This window comes from Triticum aestivum, chromosome 7A, assembly GCF_018294505.1.
Source record: "Triticum aestivum cultivar Chinese Spring chromosome 7A, IWGSC CS RefSeq v2.1, whole genome shotgun sequence".
NCBI classification, from domain to species: Eukaryota; Viridiplantae; Streptophyta; class Magnoliopsida; order Poales; family Poaceae; genus Triticum; species Triticum aestivum.
Window position 1 is genome coordinate 663,516,613 of NC_057812.1, and position 18,823 is coordinate 663,535,435.

The following is an 18,823-nucleotide window of genomic DNA, read 5'->3' on the forward strand; positions in this document are numbered from 1 at the left end:
GGGAACCACCAGGTGGTCTCTAGTAATAATTGATATACCCGCTTTTCACTATTTATGCGTAGCTTGCCCTGGGATAGGACATTTCTAATTGTCCTATTTTATGTTTATTGCACTACTTGTACCAAGTACGCTTCGACGTATCATTTAAATAACAATGCATATCATTAAGCTGTCATTGCATTATTTACGTTTTTCTCTTTCTCTTATATGTCCATTTACGACAATCCGCACCCGCACATGCGGGTACGGTCAGTTCGCCAGGGGTCCTTGTTTACCCCATAATACGACGCAAGAAGTCCGAAGACTTTCGACAGTGCGGCACCCCGAACTTATAGCATCATATGCATCAGATCATGTCTTTGGTCAAATGTTGGGTTGCCCGGCTCCCATGCTTTGGTACCTTACGTTCCGCTATATCGGCTAAGGTAGCGGTGGGAGAACTATTGCGATTGTGTCCCGATTCTTCCGGATGAGCACCTCAGCAGAGAAAGCCAAAAACTGACTGTCATGATAAGGCGAGAGACTAGTCGCTGTTCGAGAGGTCTCAAGTCCTTAAAGACTTTTTCTGCTTCGGGTGAGGAGTCATCGTTGTCCTACTTAGGCGTGTATAGCGCCCCAAATTCGGCCCTCCGAATACCAGGGGCTTCGCCAAAAATTTAAAATCATAGACTTCTATGGCTAAGTGAGAGTGATAAAGCATTATATTGTCTGGTTCATTGCGCTGAACACCTCCCTTGAAGGACCCAAAATTGGGGTAAAGAGTGTTCAAGTTTATCCTGAACACCCCAGTATTAGTTACATGGGGATATAAGCCGACGACTGACCAACTCTCAGATTTTATAAACGGCCACACATAAGGTAATATTTTAAATTAAGAAAGCGTCGCATGGCGCAAACGAACTCGTTCCATATTACAGGATCACATGAGCATGTTCATTAAAAAATCATCCTTGGCACACTCATCTGCCACTAAGCGGGAACCCTTTAGGACACTCTCATAGTAATTCTCGGGGCAGCGATGCTCCTTGCCCTCCGGCGGACCCTCCTTCACCATCTTCATGGCGTCCAACTTCGCCCAGTGCACCTTCGCCCGGGCAAAAGCCCTGCATGCACCCTCGATGCAGACGGACTGCTTGATGACTTCAAGCCATGGGCAGGCTTCCACAAGTCGCCTCACCAGACTGAAGTAGCTGCAGGACAGGGGCTCGCCAGGCCACATCCGGACTATATGGCCCCTCATGGCCTGTTCGGCCACCTTGTGAAGTTCGACCAACTGCTTCAGCTGGTCGCTCAAGGGCACTGGGTGTTCGGTCCCAATATACTGAGACCAGAACAACTTCTCCGTTGAACTCCCCTCCTCAGCCCGGTAAAACTCCGCGGCATCCAGCACACTGTGGGGAAGATCTACAAACGCTCCTGGAGAGCTCCGAACATGGGTAAGAAAAAGGAAAGTCTCCTTCATGTGCTTGCTTTGCATAATGAATGCCTTACCCGTTGCTATCTTCTTCACCGCATCAATCTCCTGGAGGGCCTTGTGGGCTTCGGCCTTGGCGCTCCGGACGCTTTCAAGCACCTGCGTGAGCTCGGACTCTCGCTGACGGTGTCCTGAACTAGGGGGTACTCACCACGTCGTCTCCTGATCTATTAGATTGGGCTGAGGACCCCCGTGGCCGTATACTCTTGGGCTAGTTCGGACGGCTACCGCATACAAGGAAGATTCCACAAGACTTGGCGATTAAGACAAGGACTTCTCCCCACCGGCGTATTCGTCTAGGACTCTTGTTATCCTAGGCCTCCGGTGCATTATATAAACCGAGGCCAGGCTAGTTGATAGATATACAATATATACAACAATCATACCATAGGCTAGCTTCTAGGGTTTAGCCTCCTTGATCTCGTGGTAGATCTACTCTTGTACTACCCATATCATCAATATTAATCAAGCAGGAGTAGGGTATTACCTCCATCGAGAGGGCCCGAACCTGGGTAAAACAAAGTGTCCCCTGTCTCCTGTTACCATCCGGCCTAGACGCACAGTTCGGGACCCCCTACCCGAGATCCGCCGGTTTTGACACCGACATTGGTGCTTTCATTGAGAGTTCCGCTGTGTGATCGACAAAAGGATCGATGGCTCGCCTGCAGATCAACTGCGACTTCGGCATCTTCGTCACCAGCTCGACTGGTCACCTTGGTTCGACCAAGAATTGTGCCCCGTGTTCGGATCATCATGTCCGGACGAGGGCCTTCATCAAACATCAACTCCGATCTCTATCAAGATCACGGAGGAATCATCTATGGAGCTCGGGGGCTCAACGTCAACATTGCCCTCAAGCGACCATGCTGTTTTTCTGGACAGCGAACTCGTATCTGCCACCACCACCTCCTCGAGTATCGCTTTGACGATCGCTTTGGTGGAATTGTGCATAATTGGGTCTATAACAACCCTGAAAAATTTCATCGAGTTCCGATGGAGGAATCTCTGGCAATCCACGATATACCGGAGCCCTGTCAAATCTGGACGGGAATCTAGACGAGTTTAGGGCGTGGTGTCCAGCTTCTAGATCGGACGTCCTTTGACAGATCCAACCGTTGATCGGCTGCGGAATTCCTATATCTAGCACCTCTCAAAATTTCAGCTCGATCCGACCGTCCAAACTCCGGGAACCTTCCGATTAGTGCATCACTTTTCGGATCTGTTTTCTGCGCGAAAACGAATCCGACCCGAGTTCATCTTTTTTATGAACAGGATTTCGGACATCCCTTTTGAAGGAAGTTTTGTATGGGGTATTGTGTTTTGTTCCCGAACACATCCCACTAACTTTAAGATCTTTTGAACATGATCTTCAACATCATGCTGGTGTCAAATCAGTCCGACAATATTACTCCACGGCTGCCGACCTGCGCTAGACACGTCGTCACTTTAGCCGAGCTCAACTTCTTCGGATCATCATCTCGGCAAGCCGAACGAGAGTCCGGCATCGCGAAGGATAAATCATCATCAACATCGCCGCCCCACGAATTACACGGAGCGGGTATACCGGCATCGCCGCACGGTCGCTTCATCAAGCCGACATCAACCACGTCACGACCTGCATCGATAGGGCCGCACTATTGCTTCTTCAAGCTGGTGTCCATCACGCCGACCTGTTTCGACTCATCGGCTGACCTCGAGGCTTCGACATCTCGGCTGGACCGGGGGCTTCGCCATCTCTTCATCAACCTACTCCGGACACTTCGGCGTCACTAGTCGACCAGCTCCGTCACGTTAGCTGGGCCGAGGGCTTTGCCTCGGCGAGTCAACCCTTACCAGCATTGCCATGCCGTCGTTTTATCGCCCATCAGGCAATGGGTGTGCGGAGCGAGTCCCAATTTTTGGAATCACCTTCCTTCGGATTACTACAACAAATAAACTAGGTGCTATTAATCCCAGTATTTTTTGCTTGTTTGGGTTCATTTTTCTCAAGAAATTATTACTCTGATTTGTCCATGATATGTACACAGGTCTATCAAATGGTGACCGCATTAATGACGGTCGCATGGTGGTTCAATCAGTTTCCGTACATAGTCCAGCGAACGCCGCATCCGAAGCTCGGACTGACCTGTGAATTAAGGCTTTGCCACGCCTTTACTACATCACGCCGACGCCCTGCATCTATATTGACTTCGGCGCCAGGCCATATTTCTTCTATTCCTCACTTTGCATAAATTATTTATTATGCAACACATTTTTTTAATTATCATTATTACTATTATCTCCGGTTTGCACTATTTTTTGTGCACAGGAAAATGATCCGTGGACTTCGGCGTCACTCTGCCGGTCTGCATTGACCGTGCTATGTCACCACTTCGGTGTGTCGAGCTCTTCGCTCCGCCACCTCAGGACCAGCTTGGGGGATGGAACCTTGCCCCGCATCAAGCTCGGACCGCGTCATCAATACCGAACACATTAACCAGCTAAGTCGCTTTCATGCTCAAAGCTTTAATTTCCAACTTGTGTTCGGTTCGACCAAGCATTATACTTTTTTGGAAAAAAGTTGCCTCTAAAAAATTTCCTTGTCCAAACTTTGTTTGTGACGCATAAATTCAAATACCCCGTTTACTTGGGGGCTTCCTTTATGAAGCTTTTCCTGTTGCATATGATTATACTTGTACGGCTTCGTTCCTTGTTCGTGTATTACGCCACAATATGCACCACATTGACTTAAGCGATTTGCAAGCTGGGTTGCCTCGCTCCTGTGTTTACCCCTACGTTCCCGATTGTTCGGCTAGGGAGTAAAGGGAGCACCTCTGCGATTGTCACGATCGAGTCACCCGAGCCGGACCTCAGACTGGGTGAAGCCGAAAGCTAGCGCTCTTATAGTTATTCAATGATGGTCGGCACACAACGGAACTCATGAGTACAAAAAATCTATTGCACAAGTCTCATAATAACAATGAGCACCGAAGAAAGGTATTAGTGGGGGTACTATTTTCTTCGAAGATGCTTCTTACTCTTCGCAGTAATATAGCATAAGTTTCCTGAGCGCGCTTTGTCTGTTACAGCCTTATGGCCTGATTGCCTGGTTATTGGAAACACCATCGATATTCTCGACCGATGGAGTACACAACACTTTTCGGTCCTTAACCGAAGAGGGAGAAGCCGACGGTCGGTTAAGACGCGTTTAAAGTTCGGTTGAACATAGATATGATATAAGTACTTCGGTACATGCAATCATTCTTCTACCCAAGTCACTTGGGGGCTCTTAAGTTTATTTGAGCCGTTTTATAATAAGTGTTCTTCTTCTCAGTCGTTGCAAAGTTCTATTATTATTATTATTATTATTATTATTATTATTATTATTATTATTATTATTATTATTTATCACTCCTTTTTTCGACGTGAGTATGCGGTCACTAGCCGGGGAGCCTAATTTCTCTCTCAAAGCCGCTAGAGTTTAGTTTGCTAAACTGGCCTAATGAGAAGTACTCCGCCCTCGGGATAGGAGGTTGAAGCCGTAGGCTGACCTGCTCGAAGTCTTGAGATAGGATGTGTCATGTTAAAGGACGACAGAAGCACTTCTTTTTTCTAAGACCAATTTTCGGATTGGCACCGAACACTTGATCTTGTTCGGACGTCATGTTTTTACTGACGTTTCTTGGTTTTCCAAGCTTTTTGGCACTTTTAAACTATTTGTGCTTTTCCAGCATTAGTCTCGCAGTGCAACGCCGGACACCTTTAGGGATTCGGCAAAAACATTCTCAGATATTGCTATATATGCATCGGTTTCGAATTGTGTCTTCGGTCAATAGTTGGGTTGCCCGGCTCCTGCACTTGCTTCCTACGTTCCGTTTTGTTCGGCTAGGCGTGCAAAGGGAGAACCACTGCGATTGTGCTTCCAGCTCACATGGTTAAGCACCTTAGTGGAGAAAGCCGAAAACTGACTGTCACAATAAGCGTAAACTGGTCAGCGATCCGATGACTATGACGGGCCATTCATAACATTGGCCGAAGTGTTTACGGCTTGACCTCGACTGTCGCCGAACACTACCGGGGGCTATTAACTGGCCTCCCAAACTAAATCCTCGATATTTTGCTCTTACATTCGAGCTGAGGTTTCATGATCATGCTTAGCATGACAACCCAAAGAAAGGAACCGATAGCGGGACTATTTTCTTTGGAATACATTTCTTCTGTTAAACAGTAATATAACATATCTCTTTGCGTACCTTTGTTTATAAAACCGTGTGGCCAGATTGCCTTGTTTGTCGTAAATCTTTGCCCTCATAAACGCTTTATAAAGTAGGACAAACACTCCTCGGCTACTGGCCAAGGAGGTGGAAGCCGATGGTCGGTCAACAAAGTTTTGTACAATGCGGATCCGAGCATTAATGACGTAAAGTACTTGGATACATAGAGTCATTACACATAATTTGTGATTTTACTATGGATATTGATCCTTAATTCGGCCACCCGTGCCCGCATTAAGGCTCGGGGCTACTGGGCTTCGGGCTTATTATTTACAAATATTAAAGGGGCACATCGATCCCCTAATCTGGTGTTGCCACCCGACCAGTGTCTCGGGGGCTACTGCATTGCTTGTCCAATGCAGAAAATTTTATGTGCAATATAGTTTCCGAGGAGATTTTGATCCTCAGGTTGGTCGGCCGCACCCAACCTGAGTCTTGAGGACTGAGCACGCCGCTTTTGTGTCCCGAAGTATTCTGCCGAGCTAGGACTTGATCCTCAGGCCGATTTTGCAAATCAACCTGAGTCTCAGCGGCTACTGGGATCAGCGGTCTTATGTCATCCTTCATGTGCATCTCGGGTTTTAGACCGATACACACCTTGAGGGCTACTGGCTATATATCTCGGCAGAGAATAAATTGCACCAATAAAAAATATTACAAAAAATCGGCCCATAGTCGGGGTGGTGCACCACCTCGGAAGCAGTCCGGCATAAATCTCGGGCGCTAGTGGCTGGCTCCATAGAGGGCATTTCCGGCATTAAGCTCGGCTAAACTCCTTCAACTTTTTTGAACCAAGGTGATATGACACCTCGGATATAGTCCGGCATTGAAGCCTGGACACAGTCCGGCGTTGGAGATCGGATATATTTCGGCGTTGGAGCTCGGATACATAGTCCGACGTTGGAGCTCGGATACATTCCGGCGCTAGAGCTGGGAAGCGGTCCGGTGTTGGTGCTCGGCTGCAAAAGATACCTCGAATGCATTCCGGTGTTGGAGCTCGGACGCAAGAGGACCCTGCCTCCCGGAAACAACTTCAAACCCGAGGTGTGGCATAAAAATAAACAAGGCATTGATAAAGGCCGGAAACTTAAAGAGGCTCCTCGGATACCCGACGTGTAAACTCGTCGAATGCATTTCGACGATCCTCAAGATCGAAGATAAAGAAGATTTGTTGAACCAGTTTTCAAGACCGGCAACCGAAGATGAAGAACAGTTCGGAAGAATCGAGGAGCGTCTCTAACTTGAAGACCGGTTCAGGGGGCTACTGACGGTGTCCTGGACTAGGGGGTACTCACCACGTCGTCTCCCGATCTATTAGATTGGGCCGAGGACCCCCGTGGCCGTGTACTCATGGGTCAGTTCGGACGGCTACCGCGTACAAGGAAGATTCCACAAGACTTGGCGATCAAGACAAGGACTTCTCCCCACCGGCGTATTCGGCTAGGACTCTTGTTATCCTAGGCCTCCGGTGCATTATATAAACCGAGGCCAGGCTAGTCGATAGATATACAATATATACAACAATCATACCGTAGGCTAGCTTCTAGGGTTTAGCCTCCTTGATCTCGTGGTAGATCTACTCTTGTACTACCCATATCATCAATATTAATCAAGCAGGAGTAGGGTATTACCTCCATCAAGAGGTCCCGAACCTGGGTAAAACAAAGTGTCCCCTGTCTCCTGTTACCATCCGGCCTAGACGCACAGTTCGGGACCCCCTACCCGAGATCCGCCGGTTTTGACACCGACATTTTGGAGTCAAGCTCTAAGGACTCGTGCTTTTTGGCGAGAGCCTCGAGCTCTTTCTGCACCTCGCCTACTCGGGCTTCCTGTTTCTCCCGTTCAATGCGTTCTTTGGCCGCTTTGTCTTCGGCCTCGGACAACGCCTTCCTCAGGGTCGCCACATTGGTCGTAGCCCCTGACAAATCTGTTGGGAAACGTAGTAATTTCAAAAAAATTCCTACGCACACGCAAGATCATGGTGATGCATAGCAACGAGGGAAGAGTGTGATCTATGTACCCTTGTAGACCAACAACGGAAGCGTTAGCACAACGCGGTTGATGTAGTCGTACGTCTTCACGGCCCGACCGATCAAGCACCGAAACTACGACACCTCCGAGTTCTAGCACATGTTCAGATCGATGACGATCCCTGGACTCCGATCCAGCAAAGTGTCGGGGAAGAGTTCCGTCAGCACGACGGCGTGGTGACGATCTTGATGTACTACCGTCGCAGGGCTTCGCCTAAGCACCGCTACAATATTATCGAGGATTATGGTGGAAGGGGGCACCGCACACGGCTAAGAATATGATCACGTGGATCAACTTGTGTCTCTAGAGGTGCCCCCTGCCCCCGTATATAAAGGAGCAAGGGAGGAGGAGGCCGGCCCTAGGAGGGGGCGCACCAAGTGTGGAGTCCTACTAGGACTCCCTAGTCGTAGTAGGATTCCACCTCCCATATGGAATAGGAAAAGAGGAAAAGAAAAGGAGAAGGAAGGAAGGGGGCGCCCCCCTTCCCTAGTCCAATTCGGACCAGACCAAGGGGAGGGGTGCGGCCACCCTTGAGGCCCTTTTTCTTCTTTCCCGTATGGCCCAATAAGGCCCAATACGTATTCCCGTAACTCTCCGGTACTCCAAAAAATACCCGAATCACTCGGAACCTTTCCGATGTCCGAATATAGTCGTCCAATATATCGATCTTTATGTCTCGACCATTTCAAGACTCCTTGTCATGTCCCCGATCTCATCCGGGACTCCGAACTCCTTCGGTACATCAAAACTCATAATATAACTGTCATCAAAACCTTAAGCGTGCGGACCCTACGGGTTCGAGAACAATGTAGACATGACCGAGACACGTCTCCAGTCAATAACGAATAGCGGAACCTAGATGCTCATATTGGCTCCTACATATTCTACGAAGATCTTTATCGGTCGGACCGCATAACAACATACGTTGTTCCCTTTGTCATCGGTATGTTACTTGCGTGAGATTCGATCGTCGGTATCTTAATACCTAGTTCAATCTCGTTACCGGCAAGTCTCTTTACTCGTTCCGTAATACATCATCTCACAACTAACTCATTAGTTGCAATGCTTGCAAGGCTTATGTGATGTGCATTACCGAGAGGGCCCAGAGATACCTCTCCGACAATCGGAGTGACAAATCCTAATCTCGAAATACGCAAACCCAACATTTACCTTTGGAGACACCTGTAGAGCTCCTTTATAATCACCCAGTTACGTTGTGACGTTTGGTAGAACACAAAGTGTTCCTCCGACAAACAAGAGTTGCATAATCTCATAGTCATAGGAACATGTATAAGTCATGAAGAAAGCAATAGCAACATACTAAACGATCGGGTGCTAAGCTAATGGAATGGGTCATGTCAATCACATCATTCTCCTAATGATGTGATCCCGTTAATCAAATAACAACTCTTTGTCTATGGTTAGGAAACATAACCATCTTTGATTAACGAGCTAGTCTAGTAGAGGCATACTAGTGACATTCTGTTTGTCTATGTATTCACACATGTATTATGTTTCCGGTTAATACAATTCTAGCATGAATAATAAACATTTATCATGAAATAAGGAAATAAATAATAACTTTATTATTGCCTCTAGGGCATATTTCCTTCAGTCTCCCACTTGCACTAGAGTCAATAATCTAGTTCACATTGCTATGTGATTTAACACCAATAGTTCACATCATTATGTGACCAACACTCGAAGGGTTTACTAGAGTCAATAATCTAGTTCACGTCGCTATGTGATTAACACCCAAAGAGTACTAAGGTGTGATCATGTTTTGCTTATGAGATAATTTTAGTCAACGGGTCTGTCACATACAGATCCGTAAGTATTTTGCGAATTCTATGTCTACAATGCTTTGCACGGAGCTACTCTAGCTAATTTCTCCCACTTTCAATATGTATCTAGATCGAGACTTAGAGTCATCCAGATCTGTGTCAAAACTTGCATCGACGTAACTTTTTACGACGAACCTTTTTGTCACCTCCATAATTGAGAAATATTTCCTCATTCCACTAAGGATAATTTTGACCGCTGTCCAGTGATCTACTCTTAGATCACTATTGTACTCCCTTGCTTAACACAGTGTAGGGTATACGATAGATCTGGTACACAGCATGGCATACTTTATAGAACCTATGGCTGAGGCATAGGGAATGACTTTCATTCTCTTTCTATCTTCTGCCGTGGTCAGGCTTTGAGTCTTACTCAATTTCACACCTTGTAACACAGCCAAGAACTCTTTCTTTGACCGTTTCAATTTTTGAACTACTTCAAAATATTGTCAAGGTATGTACTCATTGAAAAAACTTATCAAGCGTCTTAATCTATCTCTATAGATCTTGATGCTCAATATGTAAGCAGCTTTACCGAGGTCTTTCTTTGAAAAACTTCTTTCAAAACACTCCTTTATGCTTTGCAGAATAATTCTATATTATTTCCGATCAACAATATGTCATTCACATATACTTATCATAAATATTGTAGTGCTCCCACTCACTTTCTTGTAAATACATGCTTCACCGTAAGTCTGTATAAAACTATATGCTTTGATCAACTTATCAAAGCGTATATTCCAACTCCGAGATGCTTGCACCAGTCCATAGATGGATCGTTGGAGCTTGCATATTTTGTTAACACCTTTAGGATTGAAAAAACCTTCTGGTTGCATCATATACAACTCTTCTTTAAGAAATCCATTAAGGAATGCAGTTTTGTTTATGCATTTGCTAGATTTCATAAAATGCGGCAATTGCTAACATGATTCGGACAGACTTAAGCATATATACGAGTGAGAAAATCTCATCGTAGTCAACACCTTGAACTTGTCGAAAACCTTTTGCGACAATTCTAGCTTTGTAGATAGTAACACTACTATCAGCGTCCGTCTTCCTCTTGAAGATCCATTTATTTTCTATGGCTTGCCGATCATCGGGCAAATCCATCAAAGTCCATACTTTGTTCTCATACATGGATCATATCTCAGATTTTATGGCCTCAAACCATTTCGCGGAATCTGGGCTCATCATCACTTCCTCATAGTTCGCAAGTTCATCATGGTCAAGTAACATGACCTCCAGAATAGGATTACCGTACCACACTGGTGCGGATCTCACTCTGGTTTACCTACGAGGTTCGGTAGTAACTTGATCTGAAGTTACATGATCATCATCATTAGCTTCCTCACTAATCGGTCTAGTAGTCACAGGAACAGATTTCTGTGATGAACTACTTTCCAATAAGGGAGCAGGTACAGTTACCTCATCAAGTTCTACTTTCCTCCCACTCACTTCTTTCGAGAGAAACTCCTTCTCTAGAAAAACTCCGAATTTAGTAACAAAAGTCTTGCCTTCGGATTTGTGATAGAAGGTGTACCCAACAGTCTCCTTTGGGTATCCTATGAAGACATATTTCTCCGATTTGGGTTTGAGCTTATCAGGATGAAACTTTTTCATATAAGCATCACAATCCCAAACTTTAAGAAACGACAACTTTGGTTTCTTGCCAAACCACAGTTCAGATTGTGTCGTCTCAACGGACTTAGATGGTGCCCTTTTAAACGTGAATGCAGTTGTCTTTAATGCATAACCCCAAAACAATAGTGGTAGATCGATAAGAGACATCATAGATCGCACCATATCTAATAAAGTACGGTTATGATGTTCGGACACACCATTATGCTGTGGTGTTCCAGGTGGCGTGAGTAATGAAACTATTTCACATTGTTTTAACTGAAGGCCAAACTCGTAACTCAAATATTTTACCTCTGCGATCATATCGTAGAAACTTTTATTTTCTTGTTACGATGATTCTCCACTTCACTCTGAAATTCTTTGAACTTTTCAAATATTTCAGACTTGTGTTTCATTAAGTAGATATACCCATATCTGCTCAAATCATCTGTGAAGGTCAGAAAATAATGATACCCGCCGCGAGCCTAACACTCATCGGATCTCATACATCAGTATATATTATTTCCAATAAGTCAGTTGCTCGCTCCATAGTTTCGGAGAACGGCGTTTTAGTCATCTTGCCCATGAGGCATGTTCGCAAGCATCAACTGATTCATAATCAAGTGATTCCAAAAACCCATCAGCATGGAGTTTCTTCATGCGCTTTACACCAATATGACCTAAATGTCAGTGCCACAAATAAGTTGCACTATCATTATTAACTTTGCATCTTTTGGTTTCAATATTATGATTATGTGTATCACTACGATCGAGATCCAACGAACTATTTTCATTGGGTGTGTAACCATATAAGGTTTTATTCATGTAAACAGAACAACAATTTATTCTCTTACTTAAATGAATAACCGTATTACAATAAACATGATCAAATCATATTCATGCTCAACGCAAACACCAAATAACACTTATTCAGGTTCAACACTAATCCCAAAAGTATAGGGAGTGTGTGATGATGATCATATCAATCTTGGAACTACTTCCAACACACATCATCACCTCACCCTTAACTAGTCTTTGTTCATTCTACAACTCCCGATTCAAGTTACTAATCAGAGTAAGTGAACTAGTATCAAATACTGAGGGGTTGCTATAAACACTAGTAAAGTACACATCAATAACATGTATATCAAATATACTTATGTTCACTTTGCCATCCTTCTTATTCGCCAAATACTTGGGGCAGTTCCACTTTCAGTGATCAGTCCCTTTGCAGTAGAAGCACTTAGTCTCAGGCTTAGGACCAGACTTGGGCTTCTTCACTTGAGCAGCAACTTTCTTGCTGTTCTTCTTGAAGTTCCCCTTTTTTTCTTTTGCCATTTTCTTGAAACTAGTGATCTTGTCAACCATCAACACTTGATGCTCTTTCTTGATTTCTACCTTCATCAATTTCATCATCATGAAAAGCTCGGGAGTCGTTTTCGTCATCCCTTGCATACTATAGTTCATCACGAAGTTCTACTAACTTGGTGATGGTGACTAGCGAATTCTATCAATCACTATCTTATCTGGAAGATTAACTCCCACTTGATTCAAGCGATTGTAGTACCCAGACAATCTGAGCACATGCTCACTAGTTGAGTGATTCTCCTCCATCTTTTAGCTATAGAACTTTTTGGAAACTTCATATCTCTCAACTCAGGTACTTGCTTGAAATATTAACTTCAACTCCTGGAACATCTCATATGGTCCATGACGTTCAAAAAATCTTTGAAGTCCCGATTCTAAGCCATTAAGCATGGTGCACTAAACTATCAAGTAGTCATCATATTGAGCTAGCCAAACGTTTATAACGTCTACATCTGCTCCTGCAATAGGTCTGTCACCTAGCGATGTATCAAGGACATAATTCTTCTGTGCAGCAATGAGGATAAACCTCAGATCACGGATCCAATCCGCATCATTGCTACTAACATCTTTCAACACAATTTTCTCTAGGAACATATCAAAATAAACACAGGGAAGCAACAACGCGAGCTATTGATCTACAACATAATTTGCAAAATACTACCAGGACTAAGTTCATGATAAATTTAAGTTCAATTAATCATATTACTTAAGAACTCCCACTTAGAAAGATATCCCTCTAATCTTCTAAGTGATCACGTGATCCAAATCAACTAAACCATGTCCGATCATCACGTGAGATGGAGTAGTTTCATTAGTGAACATCGCTATGTTGATCATATCTACTATATGATTCACGCTCGACCTTTCGGTCTCCGTGTTCCGAGGCCATATCTGTATATGCTTGGCTCGTCAAGTATAACCTGAGTATTCTGCGTGTGCAACTGTTTTGCACCCGTTGTATTTGAACGTAGAGCCTATCACACCCGATCATCACGTGGTGTCTCAGCACGAAGAACTTTCGCAACGGTGCATACTCAGGGAGAACACTTCTTGATAATTAGTGAGAGATCATCTTAAAATGCTACCGTCAATCAAAGCAAAATAAGATGCATAAAAGATAAACATCACATGCAATCAATATAAGTGATATGATATGGCCATCATCATCTTGTGCTTGTGATCTCCATCTTCGAAGCACCGTCGTGATCACCATCGTCACCGGCGCGACACCTTGATCTCCATCGTAGCATCGTTGTCGTCTCGCCAATCTTATGCTTCCACGACTATCGCTACCGCTTAGTGATAAAGTAAAGCATTACAGCGCGATTGCATTGCATACAATAAAGCGACAACCATATGGCTCCTGCCAGTTGCCGATAACTCGGTTACAAAACATGAACATCTCATACAATAAAATTTAGCATCATGTCTTGACCATATCACATCACAACATGCCCTGCAAAAACAAGTTAGACGTCCTCTACTTTGTTGTTGCAAGTTTTACGTGGCTGCTACGGGCTTAAGCAAGAACCAATCTTACCTACGCATCAAAACCACAACGATAGTTTGTCAAGTTGGTGCTGTTTTAACCTTCGCAAGGACCGGGCGTAGCCACACTCGATTCAACTAAAGTTGGAGAAACTGTCACCCGCTAGCCACCTTTGTGCAAAGCACGTCGGGAGAACCGGTCTCACGTAAGCGTACGCGTAATGTCGGTCCGGGCCGCTTTGTCCAACAATACCGCCGAACCAAAGTATGACATGCTGGTAAGCAGTATGACTTATATCGCCCACAACTCACTTGTGTTCTACTCGTGCATATAACATCAACACATAAAACCTGGGCTCGGATGCCACTGTTGGGGAACGTAGTAATTTCAAAAAATTTCCTACGCACACGCAAGATCATGGTGATGCATAGCAACGAGGGAAGAGTGTGATCTATGTACCCTTGTAGACCGACAACGGAAGCGTTAGCACAACGCGGTTGATGTAGTCGTACATCTTCACGGCCCGACCGATCAAGCACCGAAACTACGGCACCTCCGAGTTCTAGCACACGTTCAGCTCGATGACGATCCCCGGACTCCGATCCAGCAAAGTGTCGGGGAAGAGTTCCGTCAGCACGACGGCGTGGTGACGATCTTGATGTACTACCGTCGCAGGGCTTCGCCTAAGCACCACTACAATATTGTCGAGGATTATGGTGGAAAGGGGCACCGCACACGGCTAAGAATATGATCACGTGGATCAACTTGTGTCTCTAGAGGTGCCCCCCTGCCCCCGTATATAAAGGAGCAAGGGAGGAGGAGGCCGGCCCTAGGAGGGGGCGCACCAAGTGTGGAGTCCTACTAGGACTCCCTAGTCCTAGTAGGATTCCACCTCCCATATGGAATAGGAAAAGAGGAAGGGAAAAGGAGAAGGAAGGAAGGGGGCGCCCTCCTTCCCTAGTCAAATTCGGACCAGACCAAGTGGAGGGGTGCGGCCACCCTTGAGGCCCTTTTTCTTCTTTCCCGTATGGCCCAATAAGGCCCAATACGTATTCCCGTAACTCTCGGGTACTCCGAAAAATACCTGAATCACTCGGAACCTTTCCGATGTCCGAATATAGTCGTCCAATATATCGATCTTTACGTCTCGACCATTTCGAGACTCCTCGTCATGTCCCCGATCTCATCCGGGACTCCGAACTCCTTCGGTACATCAAAACTCATAAACTCATAATATAACTGTCATCGAAACCTTAAGCGTGCGGACCCTACGGGTTCGAGAACAATGTAGACATGACCGAGACACGTCTCCAGTCAATAACCAATAGCGGAACCTGGATGCTCATATTGGCTCCTACATATTCTACGAAGATCTTTATCGGTCAGACCGCATAACAACATACGTTGTTCCCTTTGTCATCGGTATGTTACTTGCCCGAGATTCGATCGTCGGTATCTTAATACCTAGTTCAATCTCGTTACCGGCAAGTCTCTTTACTCGTTCCGTAATACATCATCTCACAACTAACTCATTAGTTGCAATGCTTGCAAGGCTTATGTGATGTGCATTACCGAGAGGGCCCAGAGATACCTCTCCGACAATCGGAGTGATAAATCCTAATCTCGAAATACGCCAACCCAACATTTACCTTTGGAGACACCTGTAGAGCTCCTTTATAATCACCCAGTTACGTTATGACGTTTGGTAGCACACAAAGTGTTCCTCCGGCAAACGGGAGTTGCATAATCTCATAGTCATAGGAACATGTATAAGTCATGAAGAAAGCAATAGCAACATACTAAACGATCGGGTGCTAAGCTAAGGAATGGGTCATGTCAATCACATCATTCTCCTAATGATGTGATCCCGTTAATCAAATAACAACTCTTTGTCTATGGTTAGGAAACATAACCATCTTTGATTAATGAGCTAGTCTAGTAGAGGCATACTAGTGACATTCTGTTTGTCTATGTATTCACACATGTATTACGTTTCCGGTTAATACAATTCTAGCATGAATAATAAACATTTATCATGAAATAAGGAAATAAATAATAACTTTATTATTGCCTCTAGGGAATATTTCCTTTAAAATCCATGATGATCCTATTACTTTACTCCTGAACTTCTTTTTAACTATATAGACAGGGGTATTTCTTACCTTTGCTCTCTTCGAGCTGCCTCTTGGTAAGGCCGAGCTCGTCCTCAGACCGCTTCAGGTCCTGCTTCAGCACAGAGACCTCTGCAGTACGTGCGACAGCGGCCAGCAGTGAAGCCTAAACATACACATAGACATACTCTAATTAGACTCCTGAGTTATCATTTGATCCTCTATTCGGCTTTTCCTCGTGAACGCCGAACAGAGCATCAGGGGCTACTATCTATGTGGTAGTATTTTCTTATATTTTGATTGCGTACCTCAAAGCCTGTTAGGAGGCTGGCGCAAGCTTCGGTCAGTCTGTTTTTGGCGGACTGAACCTTCTCGACCACCGCACTCATAATAGTGCGGTGCTCTTCATCGATGGAAGCACTGCGAAGCGTTTCCAGCAAGTTATCCGGTGCCTCTGGTTGGACAGAGGACACTGGCACGGATGGTTGGCCCCCCTTAACGGGGGACCGCCTGCCGGAGTCCGGAACCATCGAAGGTTCCGGCGTAGTGTCCGGTTGGGGGCTGAACTCAGAGCCCGTAGGGACCTCGCTACCTTGGTACCCAGGGTCCGGGAAGTCACCTCGAGGCGCCCCTAGAACCACCTCCCCTTGGCTCGGTGCCTTTTGAGACAACACCTCGGCGTTGTCTGTAGGGCGAGGGGTGGTAGTAGTTGGGAGAGAACCGTTGTTCATATCCGACGAGTCCAGAGAGCCGCTCGACGAGGGTACGTCGAGATGAGCTCGGGACGGACTGCATAATCATGTTCGGCATGAGGAGAGGCAGTGTAATAAAACATACCACGAAGTGCTATGGTGCCCGGACACTTACGATTTCGCCAGGGGCTTGACCCTGGGCAGCCACTCGTCGCTGTAGTCGGCGGCCGTCGTGGCACAGTCCGGAGGGAGGGTCCTTCCCTTATTGGACCCTTCGGCCTCCCCGGTTGGGATGGCCTTCCTTTTCTTTTCTCCCCCGGCTGGGGGGGGGAGAACTTTCCTCTTCCTCCTCCTCATCTTCATGGGAGGAGTGCGCGTCAGAGTCATCGGACGACGAGTCCAATACAACCTTGCGTTGGAGACCCTTTCGGGTCCCCACGGCTTTCTTCTTGGTCTTCTTCACAGGCACCTTGTAAGGTGCCGGGGTCAGCATCTCCGTTAGGAGAGCGCCTGCAGGATCTTCGGGCAGGGGGCTGGGCAATCAAGCTGCTCCGCTATCTCTATCCAGTCCTGTTAAAGGCATAGAAGCTTAGATCCTGCATATAACTAAACCGGGGCAAATAAATACCCTAAGAGATATAAAAACTTACCGGATTGGCGCGACATTTTACGCTGAGTCCGCGGTCCTCGGTGAGGGAAGGAGGAATCTCGGCGCCCTTGAACAGCACCCTCCAGATGTCCTTGTGCGTCATGTCATAGAGCTCACGTAGCGTCTAGTGCTTGGCCGAGTCGAACTCCCACAAATCGAATGCCCGTCGTTGACACGGGAGGATCCGACGGAAGAGCATGACCTGGACCACGTTGACGAGCTTGATTTTCTTACTCGTCATGTTCCGGATACAGGTCTGGAGTCCGGTCAACTCTACCGAAGAACCCCAGGACAGGCCCTTCTCTTTCCAGGAAGTGAGCCGCGTGGGGATTCCGGATCGAAATTTGGGGGCCGCCGCCCAGTTGGAGTCATGCGGCTGGTGATGTAGAACCACCCCGATTGCCACCCCTTAATGGTATCCACATAGGTGCCCTCGAGCCAGGTGACGTTAGGCATCTTGCCTACCATGGCGCCTCCGCACTCTGCTTGCTGGCCACCCACCACCTTCGGTTTAACATTGAAGGTTTTCAGCCATAGGCTGAAGTGGGGCTTGATGCGGAGGAAGGCCTCACACACGACGATAAACGCCGAGATGTTGAGGATGAAATTGGGGGTCAGATCATGAAAATCTAGCCCATAGTAGAACATGAGCCTGCAGACAAATAGGTGGAGGGGAAATCCCAATCCACGGACAAAATGGGTAAGAAAAACTACCCTCTCATGGGGTTCGGGCGTTGGGACGATCTGCCCCGCATTTGGCAGCCGGTGCGTGATATCCGTAGCCAGGTATCTGGCTTCCCATAACTTTTTGATGTTCTCCTCCATGACGGAGGAGACCATCCACTTGCCTCCTACTCCGGACATGCTTGGAGTGGTTTGAGAAGAAGAACGCGAGCTTGGGCGCTAGAGCTCGAGTGTGCGGGAATGGGTAAGCGAGGAGGAAGAAGGCGTGGGTGAAAAAAGTAAACCTTTTTCCCTTTATAAGGGCGGAAGAGGCGATGTTTCTCCCCACTTGCCTGGAAAAACCGCTTATTCCCCAGGCACCGTAATTGATGGCACGGTTGGGTTACCCACGTCTGCATTGATGAGAATCCCGTGATAAGGGGAACATGATCTCTGCTTTGACAAGACGTGTCAAGAAAACCGCCTCGCGATATGTGCGGGGCTGGTTGAGAAAAGCGGTTCGAATAATAACCGGGCCATGGCGTGAGGTCATGCTATCAAAACATGTCAACAGATTAGATTTGTGGAAATATTATTCTCTCTACGGTGGTATGTGAAACTTATTTTGCAGGGTC